We start from the raw sequence: 16,091 nt of genomic DNA, 5'->3' as shown, positions 1-16,091 counted from the left end.
TCTGGGTAGTGAGCGTAAACAGGGAGATCTTTTAAGAGCATTTTTTTTTTTTTTGGGGGGGGGGGGGGGTTGCTTAAGATACAGTCAAATATACTGTTGTAAAATGAAAAGAAAATTACACATTCATTGAGTCCACCTAACTAATAGTAAGCAGACCCAGTGTGTGACCAATTCATTTCCCCCTAAGAGTCTACATCATGTTGTTGTGACAAGACACACCCACAGTGTCTGTGTGTGTCGGCAGCAAAGGTAAGTGCAGGTGACTGCGTGCTAAGCCACATAATTCGACTGTCAGTGAGGCCACAGCCTCAGGCTCTGAGGTTTGCCTGTGCTAAGTGCTTCAGACAGGCCTGTTGCTACCTGTGTTGAACCACGCTGTGGCTGCACTCTGACACACACCGACCATACATGACATCAAATAACACATTCTTATTTTCCAATGAAGCCAATAAAATTAAATAAAATTTAAAAAAATCAGGGACTGATGGTGTGGCAAAAAAAGCAAGACTCGCATAAGAAACACCACTCTAAACACCTACACACACACACACACTCAAACACTTTCACACAAAGTGAGCGGAGGTGTGGATGGACTGCTTTACTGTAGCTGTTGATGCCCAGGTGGATGAGATTCAAGGAGAGGAAATGAAGGTGGTAAAAGGCAGTAACAATGAACTAATTCCTCGCACCAGTGATGCAGAATGACACAGCAGACGAGGACAGGCAGTGGGAAACTGAGGAGCGCCCCTGGGTGCTTCTGAAAATGAGAACGTGAGTGTGACTGTGTGTTAGACCCAGAGACACAAACACAACACACAAGCACACAGCATTGAATTATTTCATTACTTTACTAATCAAATGCTTCTCTGACTCCCACTACAGCACACACCAGCTTCTGCTCATGAGTCAGCAGGGTTATTTCTCTCCACCATTTAAGTTTTGAAAAGATATTTAGAAATAATTTCTACAAGGTAACCAATAACCATAAAATCTTCCCACACAATTAGAGCAAATTCTGCTGTAAATACAGTTATGCCTGCTGAGTGGAAAAAAAACAACTTTTATTTAATGAGAACCAAGCTAAATCCATCTTAAAAGAAATCAGTGAATCATTCAGCTTCTATTCCCTCAATACTGTACAAATCATAAAAGATAATGAAGCATTTCAAGCTACGCTGCAAGAAAACTTTTTAGGGTTATCAAGTATTCTGGATTCAAGTCTCTGTATATTTTCACTCCAAACTATAAAAACTTGAAGGTTTGTTGGACTGAGTCATTTTCTGGTGACATCTATAATGAAGGTGGGTGTACCTCAAACGATTTGCCCTTAAGAAAGAAAACATGCTTAATAAATATCAATTTTTTGATATTAAAATATAAAGACCCTCAATAAATAATCTATGATTGAAAACAAATGGAGTACTTCTAAAAATTTCTAAACACAGACACCACTGTTAAGATCAATGAAGATTAAAGTTTTTTTTAAGTATCGGAAGACTTAATGACTCTTAGATTATTGAGCCTGTAATACTTCAAGTCTTGCACCAATAAGCTGGGGAAAGTGTAAAACAAAGTGAGGATATTTTGAGTTAAAGATGGACTAAAACATCCACTCCAACCAAGCTGGTACTTTTCAAGCAACATTAACACAGAGAAATCCCAAGAGATATATATATATATATATATATATATATATATATTTTTTTTTTTTTTTTTAAATGTACAATTCCTTACCATAAGGCCTGACAAGCCAGACAAAGCTGAACGATTTTCTGGCATCTTTCCTCCCCTGACTTAAATCTTAGGCAAAGCAAAGAAGAGTTGATAGTGGATGACAAAAAGCTGCATTACTAAAATTGTATCCATTTCTACAAAAAAATGAATAAAGTGAACACTAAAAGGAAAAAGTGGGTCAAACTCAAAAAAAGAAAATTATACCTTAAAGCACTCAGCGCACAAATCTCTGCCAAGACCCATTATCATGGTGATGTCATATTGGGACTGATTACATCATCATCATGTGAGGTCATCAATGATTTTTATCACTGTGTGTTGAGGAACTCAGAGTGCAAACTTCCACCTAGGCCACAGAGTCATTAAAAAAAAACATTGTAGGATCTGGATTGTGATCATCATTTGTGTTTCTTTCAATCATTTGTGTTTCTTTGTGACAACTTCAACATCTCCTGAAAATTTCATCAAAATCCTTTTAATTGTGTTAGTGTGTCTGTTTCTTTCTGTTCAAGAATCTAATCTACAATCCAGCCATGTACTAGCCATAAATGTTGTATTACAAGCACTAGATTGCTGCTCTGATACAAAGCTTGCTCTGCAACCCAGGTTACAGCATTATCAAAATACAGCTGTGCTCTAAAAGGCCTTGTAGCAGCGGGGTAAAGGTCCAAAAGCATCATGTTGTGTGTTCCAACTAATGTCACTTGTTTCTCTGTGATTGTTTTTATATTCATTTGTCACGCTGTACAGTATTTTCATGATTCTTCAGGCAGGTCTACACATGTGTTGGCCTCATCTCTCCCTCTCAGATGTCCTTGGGATAACTGAAGAGCATCATTAGTGACAGCCTCTAGGCATTATGGGACATGAAGTGTCCTGTCTTGTGCTATCAGCTGACAGGGAACAGTAGATAACCTTTCACTGAGAGAGCTCGGTCACATTATCTCCCCCTCCAAACCTCTTTGTTCAGAACAGACGAGTGCAAAATGAGAAAACACTTTGCAAACAAATAACACCATCTCTTCTACTACTCCCTTACACTCCACTCTTCATCGCATGTCCAAGCTCACGATGAACAACAGTTGTCCCAGAGCCTTTACTGTATGATGCTAAGAGTGCCTCAGACAGGGAAAAAAGGACACACACCAACACACACTGCAGTGGTCATTTAAGATACTCAAAACATAACCATCCTCTGGCCCTGAGCAAAGACAAGGACAACTAAGAGGCACAAAAACATCCAGCAACAAACAACCTGGCAGCTTTAACACACTTTTTACACTCTCCATCTTCCAACAAAACACACAGAAAAGGACCAAATAAATTTAGAGAACCAAAAAAAACATACAATTCCATTCCCTCTAGGAATGAAGAACAAGATAACAAATAAAATGTGAGGAATAAAAACACATGAATACAACAGGTACAACATGTAAATATGAAATACCATAGTCATTTATCACAAAGCAACACCTTTTCTTTCTCTTTCCATTTCTGACCAAAGTTGGACTGAGTATCCAACACTACTGTCCAAGAGAGGCTTATTAAAAACAGAAGAACGGGGAGGGCAACAAAGAGCTAAGGAGGATTGGCAGATATGCTTGGTTCAGCACGCACACACAAACATATCGCAGGCCTGATCTTCTCATAATGACAGGTTTGCTTTTCGGGGCCAGGAAACAGAGCAGGAGGGCAGCTGAGCAGGTGGCACAGAAAAACTAGTACTGCTAAGCTGAGCTGGTCCCCATGCCATTTGGCACCGTCAGCAAGAAGCTCCTCCTTCTCCCTTCACCTTTTCTCCATCTGAGGATTTACAGCACATCTTGTTCCTGTTGATTGGAAAAGGGCAGAAGGAAAAAGAGGAAACCTGTCCAACATAACATGTTGTTTAGGAGAAGTCTGCTGTGGCAGAATGGTGCACACGAGACAGAATATAAGATGGATTATAAAAATATCAGGCACAGTTTTAAAATAATAAAACAGAACCCCTTCAGAAAATTTGGAATGGTAAATGGACCAAGATTTTTTTTTTTTTTAAAGTCAGAGTGGACTTGTTCAGTCAGAAAATGTAAATGACACATACATACTTTTTTTTTTTTTTTTTAGAAACTTGGAGTGGCTCCTACTTCCTGTCATTGAAGTAGGAGCAGAAACTTTGAGCATGTCTCCTGAGACAAGAATGAGGGGAGTTTTGAAGAGGGGGTGTGTGGGAGTGACCTTCCTCTTTGGAGCAGAACGACTCTGCTGAGTCCGTTTCTTCTGGGCATTAAAGGGCACACGACACTCCGAGCAGAATTTTTTGCAGTGCTAAACGAGAAAAGACAGTTTCTTTTGACAAACAGACATTTAAACAGAGTTCTTTCATCTGCAGATTTTTTTTTTTTACCTAAAACACCCCGTTTTCTAAATCATATGAAACTGCTTTAGACACGGCTCCATTTATTACAGCTATAAGCCCACTATGGATAAATCTTTACAGTATGTGTTGCACAGGACTATAAATCAGATTTATAATATCAAGCATTATATCTTTAAAGAAGGATATTTATTTACTGAAAAAATAGTTCAATTTAACACAATATCATCAAGTTTTCATATATATACAGTGTTCCTGCTATTTTTAATTTTATATTTGTTGTTTGCAGTCTCATGTTTTCTCTAGAATTACATTTTCCGACCTAGTTGTCCAAAAACCCAGAGAAAAACTCAATATGAAAATTGACACACCAGAAAACTTTTCTGGTTATACTTCAGTCTTTATTTTTTTTAAAAAAGTCATTCATACAGAGTTGCTTTTGCTTTTATTCTTAAAACAAACCACTAGTCAAAAATTGTGGTTAAAATCTATGCAACAGAAAATGATGGCTTTAGTTTTTATGTATTTACGGGACTATACTGCAAAAAGGTTGACAAGCATTGCAGGGATCAACATAAGACTATTTAGGTTTTTTTTTTTCTTTGAAAGGTGAAAAATTACTCAACATTTTACAGAACCACCAAACAGGGTGTTTCAGCTGAATCCATATCAAACTGAGCTACAGCTAATTCAACAAAGTTCTTCTCAAACACCAGATAACTGCAGTGATGCTTGGGTTGAATTACATAAGCTGGAGTTGATAAGAAAAAGCAGGTGGTCTTGGACACCTGGGCTTTCTCAGGATGACCTTTCCAGGGTTAACACAAAAACACGTGTAATCTGAGAATAACCTCACAATCCTATCTGCTCACAAACAACAGGCCATCCTGAGGTCTCCCTTCCTGTTGCAGTCCACAATATGTGTCAACATCCTTCCTCTCCTAATTGTCTGTCCTCTGAACAGAGGTGGGACTAGAATGAATTTTCAGTATTTGCCCTGGCTTTTTCCTGGCTTCAATCCGGCCCCCACCAAATCATACTCAAAAACAACAGAAACTCTTGACATCCCTCCAAAGTCTTTAACTCTCACTTGGCTGTATCTGTCTCGTAGGCTCTCTGTGTTCTTTTTTGTATTCTGTGATCTCTCCATCCTTGACAGTCTCTGGCTGCCATGGTCTGTTGGCAGAACAATGGATGCAGTTGAATTCCCTCCAAAATCTTTGACATCCCACTCTTCTTTGCTCAGTGGCCTGTATTTTCTCCCCTTTTTGTCAATCTCACTAGGGCTCAGTGTCATTTGCTCCCATGCTTTATCTCCCATCTTCTTTTGTGTCCAAGCTTATATCCATTTGCTTCAGCATCATGCTGGCATAAAGGCTTCTTCTCTGCAAAGAATAGCTCCAGCTGACATAATCTCAAAAGCTTACACTCACTTTCCATCTCCTAATTTTTTCCACCATTTTATTTTTGCTTCATGCACACAGCTGTCTTGTTAATTCCCCTTTGTCCTTTTCCTCTCTCACATAATGGTGACCATATGGCCTATTTGCCATTCAGCACATCTGTGTAGACAGCAGAGATATCCATATGAACAAGAGTATTAATTTGGCACTTTAAAAACTCTATTGTCACAAAAAGCAAGTCAAAAACTTTGGAAACTTATCAGTTTTATCCTTCAAAAGCAATGTCTGATTTTTAAAGGTTTTTCTTTTTATAGTCTGCTAAAGAAATTAAACTAACCTCGTGAATTTGTTTTACATTGTAACAAAATGTACAACTAAAAGTGTTTATGCACAAATCCTGATGTAAAATGTAAGCATGTGCAGAAAAATTAGTTTTAATTAATTTAAGTAAAACAGGCAGCTACTACTGTATGCTATGAAACTACTATAAAACTTTTGGCAGAGTGCAAAAACAAATGAAATATATGTAGTTTTACATGAATGAGTTTTATTCTTTGGCTTTATTTATTCTAATTTCAAATACTCTTTGTTTTTCACTATTTTACCTATGCAGCAGCCTAAAATGTTTCATTTCCATTAAATATATTTATATTACACTTGTCTGTCTGAGACACCGTTTGATTACATTTCAGAGCAAATATAAAAAGCCTACAAAAAGGAAAGCATTTAATTCTTATGAAACTGTCTTGATTGCTTATTTTGCAACTGCTGAAACCTCAGCCACAGATGCGGTTGATGTGCTGCTGTGAGCAGCACTCCTCTATCGATTAAAGAGTGACCATATCTGTGGCAGTGGGTGAATGATCAAAGCAAACAGCAAGCCAAGAAAAAAAGCCCTTTTCAATCTCTAATGCACCACCAGAATCCACTCGTGCTAAAAAGAGGAAAAAAAAAATCCAAACATTTTGAGTGACACCATTTTCACTTCACTTCACTTGAAGCTGACAATGACAATGTGTTTTTTTTTCTGTTGAGCACTGAAAACTCTCTAGAACAGGCTACTAATACAGCAGGAATAAACAAGGATGTTAATTATAGCTTCTACCCTGAACAAGTATACATTTGTACAGTGATTCATGTAACTCTCAGTAGGTTGAAAATGCCTCAAAAGGCAGAAACAATTTGACATGTGGCTTGCTAAGAAACATTCCTGTAACTTCACAATGCTGATGATAGCACAGTTTTAAAAAAACAGCTGAGACAGCAGTCCAACACAGTTACAGAATGAGACAAAAGCAAGAAGGTAAACTTAAAAAAAAAAACGATAAGGGAAAAAGGAGATAAACTAAGTCAAAGTGATAAAAAGACGGGGAGTCACCTCAGTGAGGAATACATCAGATTTTAGCACACAAATACACGTTGTTAGTCAGAAATGTCTTTTAGGAGTGACAGCAAAATGGATTCCTGGGGATATAAAGTCTCTGGATGGAGGAGCAGCTGACAGCCAGTGAGACAAGGCACTTCCACAAAACAGTTCCTTAAAATGGTTGCAAAGACCAGTCCAATTTTAAACAGCCTCTGACCATTCAGAAATTACTAATCAGGCCAGCCACATTCCACACAGATGTGAGCTTTCAGAAATGAAACAAGCTTCATGGAACCAAAAGAGGCATGGAACTTAGCTACACTGACACTGTGTACTATACATTAAATGTGTGACGGACGTCTCCCTCATATCATTTTCAAATCATGATGAATTGAATCAGTTTATTGATCTTATTTGTGGTTAACTAAATTCTTCAACTAAATCCAAAGCTGTTGTGCATCTTTATTTGTCATTTCTAAAATGAACCGGTTTACGTATGCTTTCAAATCATATGGCCATGTGGTCCGTTTAAGCATATCCATGAGCTGCAAAAGTGGCCTACCTTTTCATATGTTGACCATTATGGCTCTGTTACTACCTTGCTCAAATGCACAACAGCAGTGGGTTGGCTTCAACTCCCCCTTGCCACTTTGGTCTATTCAGAACTTGAACTGAGACGGCCAGAAGGCATCTAAGTCCTGTTTTGTGAAAGTGCGTACAGAAGAGCTCCTTCACAATAAAAGCAAAGAGAAAGAGAGCTAGGCTGCACTGGAGCTCAGTTCACACAGGAGAGAAAATAAGGATACCATTAGCACTATGGTCACACAACACTAATTTTCATTATCTAAAACCGGCATTTGATCCTGGTTTAATTGATTCTTTTAGATTTCCTAATGAACCCAAAGCGTTGAAGCATATGCCTCTGTGCCTCTAAAGTAACCCACAAACAAGCAAAAACACAGCTTGATACTGTAAATATTTAAAAATAAAAAACACCAAATATACCCTTTTTAAGACCTCATGCAACATGAGGGTACCTGCATCATGGTGTAGAAGGCGTCTCAGAAGTTAATATGTGATCCTACTTGAAAATCACATCAATATTTTCATTACTCCACAGAAATAATAAATTACTGGAAAGGTCAACATTAAGTTTGTCATAGTAAAATGTTAGGAACCAGAAGAGGAGCAGATCTAATGGACAGATAAAAAGACCGTCCTGAAAAAGTCATATTATATCCTTAAAGACATGTCATATTTTTTTTCCACAAGCCAAAACAATTTCAAAGTGAAAGTTCTTTATTGTCATTGTTTAAAAAAAAAAGGTGAATGGTAAATGGCTTGCACTTGTATAGCACTTTATCTAGTCCAAGGACTCCAAATCGCTTCACACTACAATCATTCACACATTCATACACTGATGGCGGTAAGCTACATTGTAGCCACAGCTGCCCTGGGGCGGGCTGACAGAAGTGAGGCTGCCATCAAACCGGCGCCACCGAGCCCTCTGACCACCACCAGTAGGCAAGGTAGGTGAAGTGCCTTGCCCAAGGACACAATGGCTGAGACTGACAGAGCTCACAGAGCACAGAGTAATATGTTCAAGATCCTTTAGTCAAATTACAGGATGACAGTAACATCACTGTGCTGCAGAGCTTTTATTTTTTTCTTTGCAGTCAGTTTTAAGAAGCACAGTTGGACTTACTAAAACTCCACTGGACCTCACTTCTTCCCCTTCTTTGATAGGGCTTGCATCTTTCTAGAGCCTAAATTTTATTGAATGACTCCTGAAGCATGTTGTTATGGTATAAGAGAAACTACAGTACATAACATAATAGTTTACACATGCACAGATAGCAAACTGATAAAAAATACACAACTATCAGTTTTTATCTCAAATGTATTTCTTTTGTTTTAGATAGTCCAAATATGTTTTGGAACTGGCTCAAGTCTGACAAGCTGTTAGTTTGATATTCTTCAGTAAGAACTTCTCTCTAATTCTTCAAACAGTTTTCTGACTGCTGTCAAACTCTTCTTCAAAAAGATCTGAACTATCTCTTTAAACCAAGATTTATGCTTTTTCTTTTGGCACAATTGACAGTCATGTGCTTAAAAAGTAAGTACTATTGTTCTTGGTTCTGCATTAAGAACCTTAATTTTATAAAATAAAAAACACCTAAATTTCTACTAAGACTAAAAATGATTCAATGAATGGAGTTTAAATCAATCTGAGATGTTCAGCTCCCGACAAGCTTAATGCTCGACTGACCGATAAAATAAGTTCATCTGTAAGGCACTTCAAATTGAAACACTGCCTGATCCTTATGCATGATAGATCGTGTCAAAGGATCATGTGAGCAGATTAGCTGCTAAAGGAACGACAAAACAACATGAAATACATGTTCAACAAAAAACTTGAAAATATTACTGACAGCAAAACTGGCTAACGAAAATAATCTGACAGCAGGAGTATAGCACAAAAAAACAAAGGGTCAAAGGAAGGTGAAGAAAATTACTTAACGTCTTCAAAAAGAAGCAGAGGAAGGGTGTGTAGGACGATTTCAAAGCACTTCCTCTTTCTCTAGCAGAGCATTTATGCTGGTCTTTTATACTCTGAATTTAATGTCATATGGCGAACTGACAGTAATAAAACAGGTCATTTATTTTTAACTGATGCAAGTACAGACACAGACACTGTAACACTTTACAGCATGCTAAAAACACACAAACCTATGCATTCAACCCATGGATGTTACTGTAAGTGAAGCAAGCTTCAGCAGGCATCAGCTCCTCTTCGTCTCAACTCATTCATAATTCACACAACCATTTATCACATGCCCACTCCCCACTGTGCACACTAACGAGTCACTATAACTATGAACAGGGTGCGACCGCATGTGTGGCTGTTTGCATTCAGCTTACTTCAAGGGCAAAAGCAAAATTAAGTGTTTATTACGGAGCAGAATGGATGAAGTAAGAGGTTATTGTGCATCACCTTAAGAGTGGGCTGCATCTGTCATTGTCTGTAAAAGGAAGTGTGTGACTGCGAATAGGAGTGCTGGCATTTTCTTTACCCTTGATCACAAAGGGAAAAAAAAGCTTAGATGGCATAAGTGACTCATGAAAGCAATTTATCACCAGAGCTTCTGCACAACAAACAGTATACCAGAAGAGATCCAAATGACAAACCACAGGGAGAAAGCAAGAACAAGAGAGAGACATACAACACTTCTTTTATTTCCACATTTTCCAGGGTTTGCAAATCTTTCAGATGCAATGTGCCCAGTTTTTATCTGTGCGAGGTTTGTTTGAAGCCATGCCCGTCTAAAATCGCTGTACATGTTTGGTTTTTTCTTTTGGTATAGCGTTCCCAAAAAAGTGAAGCCCACAGATTGAGTAAAAATGAATTTGGCCCCTCTCTCTCTTTCTGTCATAGTACCAGTCTTTACACCTAAAAAGAGCCAACTGACCCTCACCCCTTTCAACAGCCTGTTGCCATGGCAATTAGCCTTGGCAGGCCCACGGTACAGAGATTGAGTAAGTGTGAGAGAGTGTGAGTTACTGCAGATGGGAATGTCCTTTCTGCGAAGTCCAGGTGGGGTGAATCAAAGCTGGCACAGAACAAACTTTAAGAGACAACTTTTTCATTTTTTTCAGGGAATGGTAAATGGTCCTCACTTATATAGCACCTTTTATAACCTTTCCAATTTCTGCAAATTGCTTTACAGAGTTTCTCATTCATCCATTCACGCACACTCACACAGTGCTTTCTATTACATATTTTGCACTCTACATACAGCACTTTTATATTCTTACTTATACACAGTTAGGCCAACAAGTGGGCAGTGTCTTGCCCAAAAACACTTCAGCATGCTGCAAAGGGTGGGGATCAAATCTCCGACCATCTGATTGGACCAACCACACGACGTACAGGCCAAAGCTGCCCTAACTACGCCCCCAACTTTCCCTCTATTTATTGGTCTTCATCTCTTCAAAACCACTTTTTTGCACATCCTTTCCCTTTTTTTGCTTCTGTTAGGTGTAAATGATTCCACATAGCAGTCACACAGCAGTCGAGAAAGAAACAATAAGTTTCTTTACAAACTTTGTGTGGTTGTCTGGCTGTGGTAAACAGCGTTGACATTTGAAGGCATGTATATATGAAACATAAGAAGCAAGTAGAAGAAATGTATAATAAATACTGCAGCATATTTCTTATCTTGCTGATCAACACTCCCTCCACAACCTTGGAGATGCTGGACTAATAACAAATATCTGTCAATATCTACCTCCACACATCTGATGGATGCATTGCAAAATTATATTAGCCTGCTTGCATCAACCCACTTTTTCAGTAGTGGCTAATGGAGCAGCTAAAATGCCAAGCTAGAGCGCATTACTCTCCCATTTCATTAGACCAGATGGCCCAGAGCTTAAATGTATGGCTCTCTGGATTACATTAATATTTATGGTAGAAAAACACAAACATTGTGAAAGCTTTTGATAAAACTTCATCCAACATTTTAACACTGAAAAGTAGAAGTTCTAAATCAAAATTTCTAACAACAAAATATCCACAACAATGTAGCTCAAAAGCAACAAATTTTATCATTTTGTTGAATTACCACAGATTATAAAATAAAGTTGATATTTAACATGTTCATTGTCTCTTTGTTACACAAACTGTACAAGATAATGACTAAATACACTGTCAAAATGGTTGGTCATTATATATAATTTTACCTCCGGTGAATAATATGCAACATAACAATAATTGGTGTTTTTAAAGTATTAGAAACAAAGGATGACTAAAACTTTCTAATCATTTTTGAAAATGCTGCTTTAGTAATATCAGAGAAAGATCACATTTTTACAAAACCGCTAAAGACATTTGTAAAAATTGTTCTCAGTCAATCATTAGTCGCCTTAACAATAGAAAAAACATGCATTTACAATATTATTGTTAAATACTGCAATGACAATTTGTGATAAACCCACATTCTTCTGACTCCCCTCCTGTTCTATCATCACGACAGTCACAACACTTTCTGTGGGCTTTAGTATCTTGGCCACCATCATCTGAATTTGATCATGGCATCCAGGGCAGCAAGACTACACTTTATGGGCACTAAAAGACTAAATGCATAGTACTTGGAATTGAATTGCCTATTGCAGATCAAGCTGTCTTTTGCTGTCATTTTTGATATACTGTGCATCTCAAGTCACAATTTCATATTTATTAGAATGCTAATTCAGAACACTAAAAACGTAAGAAAAAAAACAAAAACAACAACAACAAAAAATGCCTTCATCCAACCTTTAAGAAGTCACTTGCACATTATCCTTTACAGGCACCAGTATTGATTTGCTTTGTGTCCTTATCTCGCACTGGGATTAAAAATGTCAAGAGGCTTTTGTGCAAAGTGAAATAAAGTGTATCAGACTGCACTTTCTGCAGCATGTCCTGCTCCATACAAGCTGTGTCTCTTTCACCAGCTGAGTCATATTGGCTGCTTGCAAGTGCAAAGTCTTTTGGCACTCATCAAGCAGAAAAGAAGCAAGACAAGGAGGCGCTAGGAGCAAAATCTTCAACAGTATCAGTTTAATAGAAAGCTCACTGAGTTATATGAAAATGAGAGTATTGTTGGGCTTTTGCATAATTTCTGCTTTTTATTCAGAAACCCATTCCCCCTCCTAAGTGAAAATTCTAAAACTCACCAGGTCACTGGGTCAAAGCATCAAGCTGTAAGAGCCTTAAGAACCTTCACAAAAAAATATGCCAGATATTTGATTGCCGAGATGGAGAAAAAGACAGCAGCATATATATTAGGGTGAAAAGCCAAACTGTTTAACTTCTGTCAAATACAGCAATATGCAGGCAGAGCACGAATACAAACAGAATCTTGGGAGTGCAATAATATATACTTAAAGATGTACGTCCTGTTTTGTTTTGTTTTTTTGTCATGGTGCATACTGATTCAAAGTATGGCAACACAGATGTTTTATTTTGCTCCTTGGTTCTATTATCCACTAAACCAAAACCTGGTCTCTGTCAAAAACAGTCAATCGTAGATTTATTTGGTCTTTTTGCTCCACCACAACTGCATCTTAGACTGCAACTAGCATTAGAAGTCCTAGCTCTGCTCTCTAAGTTATCAGATGTAAGCTGAGCACTTATTGTTTGCAGGCAAACTCTCTTCTGGTCTTAAACTAGTCATAAACATAACCAGTTATTGTTATGGAAGCAACAAACTGAGGCAAACTCGTGAATATCATCATCATCATCATCCAATACACATATTCTCTCCTGTGTCATATCCATCATTACATCATTGGATGTTTTTTTTTCTTGACATCTACAATGACATGAAACTCTTTCTTGTTGTTGTTTCCCTTGTTGCCTCATCATAAATAAACACAACCATGACAGTCTCATTATAGGCAATCAATACTTACAGTTATAAAAAGATGCTTGGCTGGCAGGCGGGTGCTGTGTTCATGGGTCAGAGAACACCACTGGGTTCGTGTGAGAAGATATGTCAATGGAGAATTACTAACATTAATCACTTTAGCGAAGGAGATTACCCAGTCCTACTTAATAACAAATCTCCCTTAAGGCAAAGAGAAAAGAAAGGTGTGTGTGAAGGTGATACTGTATAGGTACCCAGCTTAGCTTTGCTCATTTAAATGACTTTCAGATGCCTAAAAATAAAACATCTTTTGGACTAAAACTTAATTAAAGGCAAAAGGTGTATGCAAAAATACTACACAGCAACAATAAATCTGTTTTGTGAATGACAAAAAAGGTTTGACAAGTCCAAAGCTTTTAAATGCAAATGGCAAAGCTTTTAATATCATAACATTGCTTTTAGAATGACATTTGATTTTTTTTTATTACAGACATATCTATTATGACTGCTTTCTAAGCCACAGGAGTAGTGTAGGCGTTGTAAAACTTTATTACTTTTGTGGAGTTAGAGATTAAAGACAGAACTAGCTATAATTCATGCACTCACAATCCATACACAGAACTCTTTTGTGAACATGAGTCAACAAACATTATTTCCAAAAATAGGACAGTTTCTTGAAAGTGAATATAGCAAATTTTGCAGCTTTATCCTGTCTTATCTGCAGAATAATAACAGCCACCATAACATTTTCCTTAAAAGGATAGTCTTATGCAGGTATAATCACTCTGTATTAAGCACAAAGGAATAATAGACAGGTACTTTCCAGGGAAATGCAACTAAATATAGCTCGGATTTCCCGTAAGTAAAATGAACTAAAAGACCTGAACTCAAGTTCAGACTTAAATTAAAAAGAGTCAAAAAAGGGCTACAGTATGTGCACTTTGTGCCTTAAAAGATCATATTACTTTATTATTCTAACTAATCGGTTACAGTTTTTATAGCGCTTAGGATTTATTACATTTACTGAATTGACATATTAATCTAGTGATAATGCAGCTCCTGTCATCTTGTTATAACATTCTCAGAGTGAGGAATTAGTCCTTTTCTCAATATAACATAACCGACAAATAAAATGTTTGTTTGTTAAGTCCATCACAGGGCAAATGCTCCTATTAATTTAGAATAGTCTTACACATTTTCAGATTGTAGAAGGAAATCTGAAGAAAAACCATTCAGGCACAAAAACTTCATATAGAAAGACTTCAGGAAAAATTCAAACCAAAGATATTGTGAAATGACTTCGCTAATAAATATAATGCTGCACAGTTTGAATTGAACTCTGTTTCCTTTTGTTTACAAAACTGCAGGCCTTAGGTCAGAGCAAAGAAGGCAGCAGGATGCAGCTGCAACACTCAACTCACAGCATGTGGCTGTACTTTATGTAAACTTCCAAACAGCCAAAAATAATGTAAACTTTTGAAATGAGGATACAAGTGAGAGAGAATAAACTTCTGAGAATGTGAACCTGTGGATGAAGGGGTGGAAAAGAGACATCCTATTGCTCTGATCTAGACACATAAAAGTCACAAACTAACTTAACACACTAACTCAAAAGAAGTCATTAAAAAAATACATAGACAACACCTGAGCACAGATTTGTGTCTTTGACAAAACGATTTACTAGTGAATGAAGCAACAAGGACCAGACTCAGCAGGGATCCATGCCTGGCTGCAACCAAAGTGGTTTACACTGACTGAGCCAGACAGTACAGGGAATTTTACAGCACTGGAGAACAACTCTCTCTTGACAGCCAGTTCTCTGACTGGCACAGAAAACCTACAAGGAGAGAATAAATCTTGGGAAAGGAACTAAATAAATTATGAAAACAAAAGGGAGTCAAGAATAAAGAGAAGAGAGGTGGAAAGGGAAGTAGTTACTTTACAGGTAACACATTCGTCCTCACAAAAAAATAAGCTAAAAAAAGGAGCAAGAAGGGGAGTCACTAATTAATCTTAGAATGGAGCATGAAACACAGATCCATATCACTTCTGTCTGGTGAATAAAAGGCACATCCACTTGATCTTCTTCCTTCACTGGTGAACAAAATGATTTCCAGTTAAATTTATTCCATCTGTGAAGAGTCAAGTGGCTACACAGATGAAGTGATAATTTATGGATCTTAAATTATTAATCTGCACTCTCAAATAGCTAATTCCAAGTTCATAATAATCCATACAAAAATGCACTGGTCAAAATTCAACATGAAGCCATCCGGCAGCACAGAAATATGAAAATAATCCTAAATGCTAATTTAAAAGGGCAAATGAAAGCCATCTGAAATACCTTAGTCAGACACTGTCACTTCACTTACAATGAGCGATAATGGATCAGAATGCTTTAAATGATGAAAAGAGCCATTAAGCCCACATTTAGTCACATGGAGGTGATTTGCATAAATGTATAAAATAAAGCCTGCAGTCAAGCAGTTTAGAGACAAAGTCGAGAGGGGGAAGATGAAGCTGCAGGAGCAATCTCTGTTAGAAAAGGTGACCGATGCATTCAGCTGTAAAGCAATCCTTGGGGTTGCAAGCGAGGTTAAAAGAACAGGGACGCACTGGGAACGTATGAAAGGGAATGTAATTGAGTGAGAGAACAAAGAGAGAGCTGAGTGGAAGGAGGGATGAGAAAGAAGATGGCGCCTGAATGTGATACAGGCACACAGTCCAAACACCAAAGAGGGGATTGTTAAACTCAAACTGTGGCCGGCACATCAGTGCCAGGTACCATGATGCCTGTGCTTACCTTGACAAATGCAAATTGC

At 37.7% G+C, this 16,091-nt stretch overlaps 1 protein-coding gene across 1 annotated transcript in view; it reads right to left on the bottom strand.

The window, feature by feature from the left end:
• LOC108247648 (adenylate cyclase type 9) overlaps positions 1-16,091 on the bottom strand; it is a 30,241-nt gene that overhangs the window by 10,472 nt on the left and 3,678 nt on the right. The gene's annotated exons all lie outside the window — the stretch shown is intronic.

The sequence above is a fragment of the Kryptolebias marmoratus genome, linkage group LG12 (assembly GCF_001649575.2).
Source record: "Kryptolebias marmoratus isolate JLee-2015 linkage group LG12, ASM164957v2, whole genome shotgun sequence".
In the NCBI taxonomy this organism is placed as follows: domain Eukaryota; kingdom Metazoa; phylum Chordata; class Actinopteri; order Cyprinodontiformes; family Rivulidae; genus Kryptolebias; species Kryptolebias marmoratus.
This window is presented reverse-complemented; position numbering and strand designations above follow the sequence as displayed.